At 38.8% G+C, this 12,780-nt stretch overlaps 1 protein-coding gene across 2 annotated transcripts in view; it reads left to right on the top strand.

Annotated features, from left to right (window-relative positions):
- LOC120860199 (coiled-coil domain-containing protein 171) overlaps positions 1–12,780 on the top strand; it is a 334,015-nt gene that overhangs the window by 252,126 nt on the left and 69,109 nt on the right. The window lies entirely within an intron of this gene.

Here is a 12,780-nt window from a genome sequence, read left to right as displayed (position 1 = left end):
TTATCATGCATATTAATCAAAATGAACCCGAGTTGGTGTAGTTTACTTAGGATCAAAAGGGCAGCATAGAAAACAGCACCAAAGTGAAGAAAGCACCAGGGTTCTGTTCTGGTGGTAGGAAGTTCAGCAAAGTGACATATCACAAACCTAAGTGATATCTGTGATGTGTTTAAAAGAGGCATACAATCCATGTTTGCCAACGAGGCTTTAAAAAGTCCTCAAACCTTAGATCATAGATTGAATGGCTATCTGGTAGAATGATTTACCCACAACATTTAAAATTTAGAAGCAGCAGCCCTATGTCTTTAATCCTTCTAAAACTGAGAAGGAAATCATGATTAAATTAAAACATGCTGCTTAACTTTGTATATTTATTAAGTTATGTCATGGGACAAAATAGGAAAAAAAAAGTCTTAAAAAAATACTTATTTATCTATTTGGCTATGCCAGGTCTTAGTTGGGCCACGTGGGGTCTGTTTCCCTGACCAGGGGTCAAACCTGGGCCCCCTGTCTTGGGAGCATGGAGTCCTAGCCTTTGAAACACTGAGAAAGTCCCTGAAAAGGAGAATCTCTGAGACACTCAGCACAGGGACTTACACTAAGCCCTCAACAGAGAGCAGTTAAGATTATTACTCTTGAGACAGTGGGTGTGAATTGAGGAATGTTACGATTCTTCATCAAATAAGAAGGGATTCTTTATTTTGCACTAGTCTTTTTGCAAATCAAAGGCACATTTCTGTTCCATGTGAGTAGGACTCTCCTGAGACATTCTTTTCGGGCCCCTCCCCTTTCTTTATATTCTAAAAGCAGACTAGATATGAAATTCCTGGTCACACAAACTGCTTGTCTTTTCGTGCATATCTTTCTGATTTGTTCACACTGGGTAAGGTGACGCAGAATCCTGAGGGGTCTGGAGAAGTAGTGTCCAGACCTGTTCCAGGTACGAAGAGCAAGCTCACTGGGAGCCCACGGGCCTAGTTTTCACATCTCTGATAGCTGGTAATGCATGGGAAGGCTAGGGACCAAGATAGCCTCTGCATCCAAGTTTTCTATTTATTCTAGAAGGAAAATGGAAATATAGTTTGAGAGTATTTATTTATTGCATTGGTTATAGCTTTATTTATCTTTATTTTTTATTTTAGTTTAATTGGGATATAATTGACATACAGCACTGTGTAAGTTTAAGGTATATAGCATAAGTTGACTTACATATAGTATTGGGAAATGATTACCATAGTAAGTTTAGTGAACATCCATCCTCTCATATATAAGAAAGAAAGAAAAAAATGTTTTTCTCCTTGTGGTGAGAACTCTTTGAATTTACTCTCTTGACAACTTTCAAATCTACCACACAGCAGTGTAAACTATAGTCATCATGCTTTACATCATATTCCTGGTACTTACTTATCTTGGAACTGGAAGTTTGTGTCTTTTGACCACCCTACTTCAGTCAGTTCCCCCTCCCCTCACCTCCAACCTCTGGTAACCATAAGTCTGATCTTTTTTTTTCCCTCCTGAGTTTTTTTTTTTTTTTTTAATTCTTTAACTAAGTGAGATCATAACAGTATTTATTTGTGTTTCTCTGTCTGACTTATTCCTCTTAGCATAATGCCCTCGAGGTCCATCCATGTTGTCACAAATGGCAGGAGTTTCTTTTTTTTTAATGGCTAAAATACACACACACACACACACACACACACACACACACACACACATAGACTTTATCCTTTTATCTGTTGGTCAACAGTTGGGTTGTTTCATGCCTTTGCTATTGTAAATAATGCTGCTGTGAATATATGGATGCAGATATCTCTTTGACATAGCATTTTTGTTACTTTCTGATGTGGTCCCAGAAGTAGAATTGCTGGATCATTTTTCATTTGGGGAGGAACTTTTATACAGTTTTCCGTAGTTGCTCTATCAATTTACAATACCGCTGACAGTGTACTTGGGTTTCCTTTTGTCCACACCCTCACTAGCATTTGCTATCTTTTGTCTGTTGATTTGATGATAACCGTTCTAAGATACCAGGTGATATCTCTTTGTGGTTTTGATTTGCATTTCCATTTCCCTGATGATTAGTGATGATGAGTACCTTTTCATGTGCCTGTTGGCGATTTTTATGTGTTTTTGGGAAAATGTCTTTTCAGAGCCTTTGCCCATTTTTAATTGGATTATTTGTCATGATATTGAGTTCTATGCATTCTTTATAACTTTTGAGAGTATTTAGAGACCAATTCAATCCAGTAAATTGGCTTTAAAAAATAAAATGATCAGCTCTTTCAATCATATCGATTTGGGTATGGCTAACATCAATGATTGGAGAAGGCAATGGCACCCACTCTAGTACTCTTGCCTGGAAAATCCCACGGATGGAGGAGCCTGGCGGGCTGCAGTCCATGGGATCGCTAAGAGTTGGACACGACTGAGCGACTTCACTTTCACTTTCCACTTTCATGCATTGGAGAAGGAAATGGCAACCCACTCCAGTGTTCTTGCCTGGAGAATCCCAGGGACAGGGGAGCCTGGTAGGCTGCCATCTATGGGGTTGCATAGAGTCGGACACGACTGAAGTGATTTAGGAGCAACATCAATGATGCACCATATACCTGCCAAGAACGGGATATTGAATTGTGCTGTAGGATACAGAAGTGACTCAAATATCTTTCCAACAGGAATATGAAATTTATGATTGAAATGAGATGGAAAAATGATTGCTCACTTTTCATGCTTTATCTTTGTAGGAGAGGCATAGATAAAGTACCATAGCCTGATCTGTAGAAAGTGAAAGAAAGTGAAGTCACTCAGTTGTGTCCGACTCTTTGCAACCCCATGGACTGTATGTAGCCTATCAGGCTCCTCCGTCCATGGGATTTTCCAGGCAAGAGTACTGGAGTGGGTTGCCATTTCCTTCTCCAGGGGATCTTCCCGACCCAGGGATTGAACCTGGGTCTCCCTGCATTGTAGGCAGACACTTTACCATCTGAGCCATGAGGGAAGCCACGTGATCTGTAGAGGAGAATGAAATTCATTCTTGCTGGGAAGAATAGGAGAGGCTTCATAGAGGAGGTGGCATTTGAGTAGTCCTTGAAGGTAATGCAGTTAAATATCCCCTTTCATGTAAATTGGTACTGTCAGGAAATACAGATGGGATATATCTGGAGTTTGAGTCTGAACCGCTGTAGTTCTGGAGCAGTAACATCTATGGAATTGTCTCATCTGAAAACAGGATAGAACTAAATGATTGGTAAGGTTCTTTTCAGTTAATTAAGCTCCAGTTGTATTGTAAATAAATTATCTCCTCTGCCAGATTTCATGACAGTCTTCTTATTTGTTCCTTCATAATGCACAAAAAGTAAATTCATTGATTTAGTTGAATATCAGAAAGTACATTAGAACCAATTTGTCCTTAAAACAATATAATAACAACTTTTCCAGAGTGATGCTGTTAAAGTGCTACAGTCAATATAAAGCAAAGTTGGAAAATTCAGCAGTGGCCACATGGCTGCAGAAGGTCAGTTTTCATTCCAATCCCAAAGAATGGCAATGCCAAAAAAATCTTTAAACTATCACACAACTGCACTCATTTCATGTGCTAGGGAAGTAATGCTCAAAATCCTTCAAGCTAGGCTTCAGCGGTACACAAACCGAGAACTTCCAGATGAACAAGCTGGATATAGAAAAGGCAGAGGAGCTCGAGATCAAATTGCCAACATTCTCTGGATCACAGAAAAAGCAAGGGAATTCTGAGAAACATCTATTTCTGCTTCATTGACTACACTATAAAACCTCTGGCTGTATGGATCACAACAAACTGTGGAAAATTCTTAAAGAGACAGAAATACCAGACCACCTTACCTTCACCCTGAGAAACCTCTATGCCTGTCAAGAAGCAACAGTTAGAACTGAACTTGGAACAATGGACTGGTTCCAAATTGGGAAAGGAGAATGTCAAGGCTGTATATTGTCACCCTGCTTATTTAACTTATATGCAGAGTTCATGTGAAATGCCAGGCTGGATGAATCACAAGCTGCAATCAATATTGCTGGGAGAAGTATCAATAACCTCAGATATGCAGATGATACCACCCTTATGGCAGAAAGCCAAGAGGAACTAAAGAGCCTCTTGATGAGGGTGAAAAAGGAGAGTGAAAAACCTGGCTTAAAACTCAACATTCAAAAAATGAAGTTCATGGCATCTGGTCCCATCACTTCATGGCAAATTGATGGGGAAACAATGGAAACAGTGATAGACTATTTTCTTGGGCTCCAGAATCACTTCAGATGGAGACTATAGCCATGAAATTAAAAGATGTTCCTTGGAAGAAAAGCTGTGACAAACCTAGACAGTGTATTAAAAAGCAGGGATATCACTTTGCTGACAAAGGTCCATATAGTCAAAGCTGTGGTTTTTCCAGGAGTCATGTACAGATGTGAGAGTTCGACCATAATGGAGGCTGAGTGCCGAGGAACTGATGCTTTAAACTGTGGTGTTGGAGAAGACTCTTGAGAGTCCCTTGGACTGCAAGGAGATCAAACCAGTCACTCCTAAAGGAAATCAACCCTGAATATTCACTGGAAGGACTGATGCTGAAGCGGAAGTTCCAATACTTTGGCTACCTGATGGGAAGAGCCGACTCATTGGAAAATACTCTGATGCTGAGAAAGATTGAGGGCAGGAGGAGAAAAGGGTGACAGAGGATGAGATGGTTGGATGACATCATTGACTCAACGGACATGAGTTTGAGCAAACTCCGGAAGATAGTAAAGGATAGGCAAGCCTGGTGTGCTGTAGCATGGGCTCATAAAGAGTTGGACATGACCGAGCACCTCAACAACAATATTTATGTGCTTGAATGAATTTTGTTACAGAATAGAAAGTTTAGAAATTACTGAAGTAGATGATAACTCTGACTAAAGCATGTACATTCCCAAACCAATTTGATATATATAAAAGTAAGAATGGGATCATGGTAAGAAATAATTGCTTTAATAAAGACATGAAGTATTTTCTCTGTTTCTCTCTTTACTGATTTGCTTTTCTTTAGATATATTGAAAATTGTTCATATTGGATTTAATTAAACCACAGACAAGTACATCAAATTTTTATAATTCCAACTAAATGGCTTTTTAGCACCTTTGTAAAAGTTGATGGAAAGACACTATGGATTTCCTTTGCTGAGATTCATAAAGCTAACAATTTTATGTGAAAAGAGGAAAGACAAGTGTTCAATGTGTGTGTATTAATGTATTTATTCTTTATCAGTAGTTTAGATCAAGTGCACTTTCTGAATGCTGTCCATTTTGAGAAACTGGATTGGACAGTTTTTCTTTGGTTGTGAACAATTAGCTTTCAGCCCTGAAAGTAATTTATGTCTGTAACTTTTCTTTTTGTATTAACACCACTCCTTAAAGAAAATTTGCATGCTGAACCCACAAAGACCAAAATTAGGGTGTGTTTTTTGTTACACTGTCAAATTTGATTACAGCAGTTGGATCTTGGTAGGTTGATTATGGAACAGACAAATGGAGAGTGCTGGTTATCACTTTGGTCTCCAAAAAGTATAAATCAGAGAGAAATTATTAGAATATAAAGTGCCCCTTGTTAAGCTGAATTTGGATAAATAGGCACTCTCAGTATTGTCCACATTATTACTGAAATGGAAGGTCTCACTAGCTCTAAAATGAAGAACCCTACCATATTACATGTTGTTAATTTAGTCAGGCTTCACAAGTAAGTATGGTAAGTATGGAGCTCCTGCTCAGCATCTAGCCCTGCACATGACTGAGATGACAGGATGAATGCGCATTTGGGGAGAAGGAGTTAAAAAAAGAATCCCAAGTGTTAGTTCCTAATAGAGAAAGAACAAAACAAGCACTAATCAGGGATCTGTCAAAGGGCCAGCACGGGCGCTTGGGAGCCTTTGTGGAATATGGAGTCTGGGACAGGGTCTGAATGTGTCGCTAATCTTGTTTTACATCCTCCTTGAGAACACTTTTTGAACAAGAAGAGTTCTGTCTTTTTTGAGGGGATTATCTACTCTATTAATAGTGTTTCACCCATTCAGTGTCACTGTGAAATCTTAAAGTGTGTTATCGCCCCAGCTTAATAAACAGGAATCAGAGCTTGCCTCCTCTCTTCATATACAGGTAAATGGCTTTACCTCGACCTTCAAATACACTGCAGCTGTCTTGTATTGGCCATGGGCTCTTCACAATCTGGTCTTGACTCTCCAGCTTCCTTCTCCCAGAGCTCTCCACCTCATTCACTGAGAATATAGCAATAGATATGTAATAGCCATACTAGCCTTTTGGTTTAACTTGGATGTGGCAGGTACAGTTCCATTTCTGGGGCCTTCTACTTGCTGGTCCCTTTTCTTGATGTGCTCTCACCAGGTGTTCATGAAGCCCAGTCTTTCACTTCTTGCATGTCTTCACTTAAATGTTGCCTCTTGGAAGCCTTCTCTCATCACTAACTCAAATAGCTTCCCTTCTCCCATCACACTTAATAGCCATGACTCTGCTTTATTTTCTTTCACAGCACATGAACTCTTATTCTCCTCTCACTGGAATGTAAGACAGACCCATGCAGGCATGGCTTGATGTTTAGCACAGTATCTTCAACACCTGGAACGTAACAGGTGCTCAATAATATTTGTTGAATACGTTAACTAATGAATTCGATTTTTCTCTGTTGTAGACTTTTCAAGAGGCAGTTGTTGTTCAGTTGCCTAGTCGTGTCTAACTCTTTGTGGCCCTATGGACTGCAGCACACCAGGCTTCCCTGTCCTTCACTGTCTCCTGGAATTTGCTCAAACTCATGTCCCTTGGGTCAATGATGCCATCCAACCATCTCATCATCTGTCACCCCCTTCCTTCTACCCTCTGTCTTTCCCAGAATTAGGGTGTTCTCAAGGGGCAGAGCTGTTTGCATATAAAAGAGCAAGGAGTCTAGAATCAGATGGACCCCTGATTTCCAGTTGTGCCATTTATTAGCAATGTACCCTTAAGACAATTAGTTATGTACTCTGAATATCAGTAGTTTTAGATATAATATTGTACTAAGTAATTCCTATTTTGCAAGGACTGTGTAAAGATTGGAGATGATGCATGTTGGCGCAGAAAACAGACCATGCTCAGATTTTCTTATACTTTATTTACTGTGACAAGAAAATGCTCTTCTTTTGTATGAGCAGTCCAAATCATCCTGCAGAGGTGTGTCTATTACTTGATAAGAAATAGAGATTAGTCGAAGTAACTGATCTCTGAAGAATATACTCATAGTTATCAAAAGTTTATATAAACATTTCCATATATCAGTGCCAGATGTTATGGTTTTGACATTTAGTCAAAGCCAGACTTCCTGAATTCCAGCTCACACCATCAGAATTCAATAAAAATATTCATTTTTACACTCATACAGTGCTAAGTCTTATCTGTATGTCAATAGAATCTGAAGCAGGCTAGTAAATCTCCATTGTCAAACTCACAGTGATGTCAAGATATAGTAGGTTCCAAAGAAATAGTAACTATAATAGTATTTTTTTTCTGATGGAGAGCTAAAGTAGTAAAGTTACATTTCTTCATGGTTTCCTATGACCCTGCATTATTTCTTTGTTGTTCAGTTGCTAAGTTGTGTCTAACTCTTTCCAACCCCATGGAATGCAGCACAGCAAGCTTCCCTGTCTTTCACTATTTCCTGGAGTTAGTGATATCATCCAATCATCTCATCCTCTGTCGCCCCCTTCTCCTCCTGCCTTCAGTCTTTCCCAGCATCAGGGTCTTCTCCAGTGAGCTGGCTCTTCACATCAGGTGGCAAAATATTAGAGCTTCAGCTTCAGCATCAGTCTTTCCAGTGAATATTCAGAGTTGATTTTCTTTAGGATTGACTGGTTTGATCTCCTTGCAGTCCAAGAGACTCCAAAGATTCTCCTCCTACCCCATAGTTCAAAAGCGTCAATAATTCTTTATAGTCTAACTCTCACATCCATACATGACTACTGGAGAAACCATAGTGTTGACTGTACGGACCTTTGTTGGTAAAATATGATGCCTCTGCTTTTTAATATGGTATTTAGGTTTGTCATAGCTTTGCTCCTTTTTTCCAAGAAGCAAGTGTCTTTTAATTTCATGGGTATAGTCGCCATCTGCAGTGAATTTGGAGCCCAAGAGAATAAAGCCTATCACTATTTCCATTTTCTCCATCTATGTGCCATGAAGTGATGGGTCTGAATGCCATGATCTTAGTTTTTTGAATGTTGTGTTTCAAGCCAGCTTTTTCACTCTCCTCTTTCACCCTCATCAAGAGGCTCTTTAGTTCCTCATTTCCTGCCGTTAAAGTGGTATCGTCTGAGTATCTGAGGTTGTTGATATTTCATCTGACAATCTTGATTCCAGCTTGTGATTCATCTAGCCTAGAATTTTTCCTGATATCTTTGCATAGAAGTTAAATAAGTAGGGTGACATACAGCCTTGATGTACTCCTTTCCCGGTTTTGAACTAGTTCATTGTTCCATGTCTGGTTCTAACTGTTACTCCTTCACCAGCATAGAGGTTTCTCAGGAGGCAGGTAAGATGGTCAGGTATTCCCATCTCTTTAAGAATTTTCCAGTTTGTTGTGATCCACACAGTCAAAGGCTTTAGTGTAGTCAATGAAACAGAAGTAGATGTTTTTCAGAATTCCCTTGCTTTTTCTATGATCCAGTGGATGTTGGCAATTTGATCTTGAGTTCCTGTGCCTTTTCTATATCCAGCTTGTACATCTGGAAGTTCTTGGTTCATGTCCTGTTGAAGCCTAGCTTGAAGGTTTTGAGCACTACCTCCCTGGCACATGAAATGAGCGCAATTATATGGTAATTTGAACATTCTATGGTATTGCTGTTCTTTGGGATTGGAATGAAAACTAACGTTTTGCAGCCATGTGACCACGGCTGAGTTTTCTAAATGTGCTTTGTATTGAGAGCAACACTTTAACAGCATCATCTTTGTTACTCACAAACTAAACTACTGTCACTTTGTCAGGCCTTCTTTTCCAACATATTAGTAAACACAGTGCCAATTCTATAATTGACCTATATGATGAGCATTTGTATAGATTTTTTTGTATTTTGTATAGATTTTTAAGATTTGAGCATCTTAAATTTTTAAGTCTCTATAGCAAGGGAATTTCATTAACTACTACTGCTGCTGCTGAGCTACAACTTCTACTATCATTATTATAGTCCATATTCTTATTGTATTGTGGATATTTATTATATGTCCATATTCAGTAGTTTCTATGAGGAGCCATATTATATGTCCATATGCAGTAGTTTCTTTTTTTCAGTCTTTGATTATTTTGATGATTTCTTTTTGATATTCTTACCAGAAGCCAATATGTCATTTCTTATCCCTTTGGTCTTTCTTTACATTAAGCTTTAGCATAATAAGAATAGTAATCATCATCTGTCTAGATGCTGCATTTAGCCTCAAATTGGCCTTGATTCAATTCTGGTTCCAAATAATATATTTGACAAAGAATTGGCCTTGTTTTAGGCACATTCAAGTTATATATGCCATAGTTGAGTGGAGGCCAGAAAAAAGTTGAGAGTCTAAACATGATAAAAGAAAACACCATTTAAAATAATCTGATGCAAAAGTATACTGCAACTCTGCTGAATGTAGTTTCCCATGAGTTTTCCATGAGGCTCCTTCTCGTACCTGAAAAGCTACTATATTTACAACCTTCAGAGTGGTGCCAGTAAAAATTTTTAGTGATGGGATAACTCCAGGGCCGTTTCAGATAGCAAGAAGGGGAAATGAACTTAGATTCTCTTTTTCTTAATAACACCAAGAAAAACCTACCTGAACTATATGCAGCATCACGTTAAATCAATTTATGCTTTTTTGTTTTAATTGTGCTTGACTTCAGGAGGTTATACATTTGCACCCAAATTTTTTGTACTAATTACTTGACATATTTACTATCTTTATCATTGTTACTATTACCACTGAAAAGCATTTTAATCTCTGTGTGCATATTGCATTAAGTATCTGGTTGTGCATAATTTTAGTCATTCTCTGTACTAAATAAATAGGAGTGCACAATATTAAGTGGATATCAGTGTTCCAGACCAGTCTCTCAAGGACACATAGTAATTCCAGTACATGCACACAACCCCTAGGATATTAAAGGTCAAAGTGAGCTGTCTAACAATGGAAAACCATCTCATCTGAGACAGACGGAGAAGAAAACCAGGTTTACCAAAATTGTTATTTCTACATAAAGGAAAGGTCATTTCTCTGCTAGCTAATATTTCAGATATGGCAAGGTAAAAGTCTTCCCCAGTCTTAGTACAAAAAATGGAAATATAACTTTTTGGAATCCCATTCCTTCTGCACATACATCCAGTATGCCTAGATGTCATTTAGAATGAGAAATTGAGTCAGATGAGCTAATCCTATATAGGTAGGATTTATGATGTCATTGTCTTGGTATTTTCCTTGTAAAGTCCTGTACCAATATCAGATCCTTAAGTCAGACTGCTGAGAAATGCACAGCATACTCTCATTTTATGTATATAAGTCAATTAAATACACTAGGAGTTGTTTTCCAAAATTTGTCTTTTAAAAAAATTATCTTTTATTGTGTGGGTAATACATTTGCTATAGTTTATCATCTTAATATAATTTTTCTCATTAAAATAACCTGACAGTCTTCTTTCATGTTACATTTTTATAAAATCAAAAGATGCTTTGGAGAAAGTATAGAATTTATGTGACATATTTGGATAGTATAGAGATTCATTGACTTGTAAATGTTTACTGAATTCATTCTACAGAATGAGTGAAGTCCCCAAGAAAATTTCACCTGAAATAAATATTTATTTCCATTACAGAAGCAAGAATTATTAGCTCAGAGTCAGTGTAATGTAATAATTATTAATGAGCTTGATATCTTTGAAAATCTTGGTTTCATAGCAAAATTCAAGGGGGGCTTGCTTTTTTAAAAAATTGTTGTTTACTTCATTTTTGGCTGTACTGGGTCTTCATTGTACCACATGGGCTTCTCATTGAGGTGGTATCTCTTGTTGCAAAGCATGGGCTCTAGTGTGCGTGAATTCACTAGTTGTGGTGTGTGGGCTCAATGGTTGTAGCACACAGGCTTAGTTGTCCCGAGGCATGTGGAATCATCCTGGACTAGGGAAATAAACCTGAGTGCCCTGCATTGGCATTAGGTTGTTAACCACTGGACCACCAGGGAAATCCAAGGGCTTTGCTTTTGTACGTTTTTCAGTTAATAGAGGAGAAAACTGAAATTAGCAAAAATGAGTGTTGTGATAGTCTACTGCACAATTTTGTGAAACTTGGAGAGCTTAGTTGAATTCTGCTGATTTAAGTGAGAAACTTTGTATGATAGACAGCCAAAACAAAGCAAAAAAAAACCCTGCTAAATGAGTCCAAAGCAAACGGGAAAACTTGCAACACATAGGGTGAGCATGGGCTTTGAAATTGGACAGACGTGGATTTGAAACCTAATTCCTTTCTTTATTAGCTAGGGGACCTTGCATAATGTACTCAGCATCACTGAGCCTTAGTTTCTTGGTCTATAAAATAGAGATAATGTGAGTCTTGCAAGGTTATAGTTAGAATTGTGAAAATATACAAACCTCATAATATGGAGTCTCGTCTGTGGTTTAGTTGCTCAATCGTGTCCAACTCTTGCAACTCAATGAACTATAGCCCGCCAGGCTCCTCTATCCACGGGATTTCCCAGGCAAGATTCCTGGATTGGCTTGCCATTCCCTTCTCCAGGGGATCTTCCCAACCTCAGGACTGAACCCATGTCTCCTGCATTGGCAGGAAGGTTCTTTACCACTGAGCCATTAGGGAAGTCCAATATGGTGTCTGGCACATAGTAATTATTGTTAGAACTGGGATCCCAGTAAGCCTTAGAGATTGGGGCTCTACAGGAAGTGAGAACACACTTCCTGTGTGCAAAGATTTGGTCTCAGGCAAAGATTTGGTCCAGCCTAACCTGTATGCAGGTCGGGAAGCAACAGTTAGAACTGGACATGGAACAACAGACTGGTTCCAAATAGGAAAAGGAGTATGTCAAGGCTGTATATTGTCACCCTGCTTATTGAACTTACATGCAGAGTACATCATGAGAAACGCTGGGCTGGAAGAAGCACAAGCTGGAATCAAGATTGCCAGGAGAAATATCAATAACCTCAGATATGCAGATAACACCACCCTCATGGCAGAAAGTGAGGAGGAACTAAAAAGCCTCTTGATGAAAGTGAAAGAGGAGAGTGGAAAAAGTTGGCTTAAAGCTCAACATTCAGAAAACGAAGATCATGGCATCTGGTCCCATCACTACATGGCAAATAGATGGGGAAACAGTGGAAACAGTGTCAAACTTTATTTTTGGGGGGCTCCAAAACCACTGCAGATGGTGACTGCAGCCATGAAATTAAAAGACGTTTACTCCTTGGAAGAAAAGTTATGACCAACCTAGATAGCATATTGAAAAGCAGAGACATTACTTTGCTGACTAAGGTCCTTCTAGTCAAGGCTATGGTTTTTCCTGTGGTCATGTATGGATGTGAGAGTTGGACTGTGAAGAAAGCTGAGCACCAAAGAATTGATGCTTTTGAGGTGTGGTGTTGGAGAAGACTCTTGAGAGTCCCTTGGACTGCAAGATCAGCCCTGGGATTTCTTTGGAGGAAATGATGCTGAAGCTGAAACTCCAGTACTTTGGCCACCTCATGAGAAGAGTTGACTCATTGGAAAAGACT

The sequence above is a fragment of the Oryx dammah genome, unplaced genomic scaffold (genome assembly GCF_014754425.2).
Source record: "Oryx dammah isolate SB20612 unplaced genomic scaffold, SCBI_Odam_1.1 HiC_scaffold_11050, whole genome shotgun sequence".
NCBI classification, from domain to species: domain Eukaryota; kingdom Metazoa; phylum Chordata; class Mammalia; order Artiodactyla; family Bovidae; genus Oryx; species Oryx dammah.
This window is presented reverse-complemented; position numbering and strand designations above follow the sequence as displayed.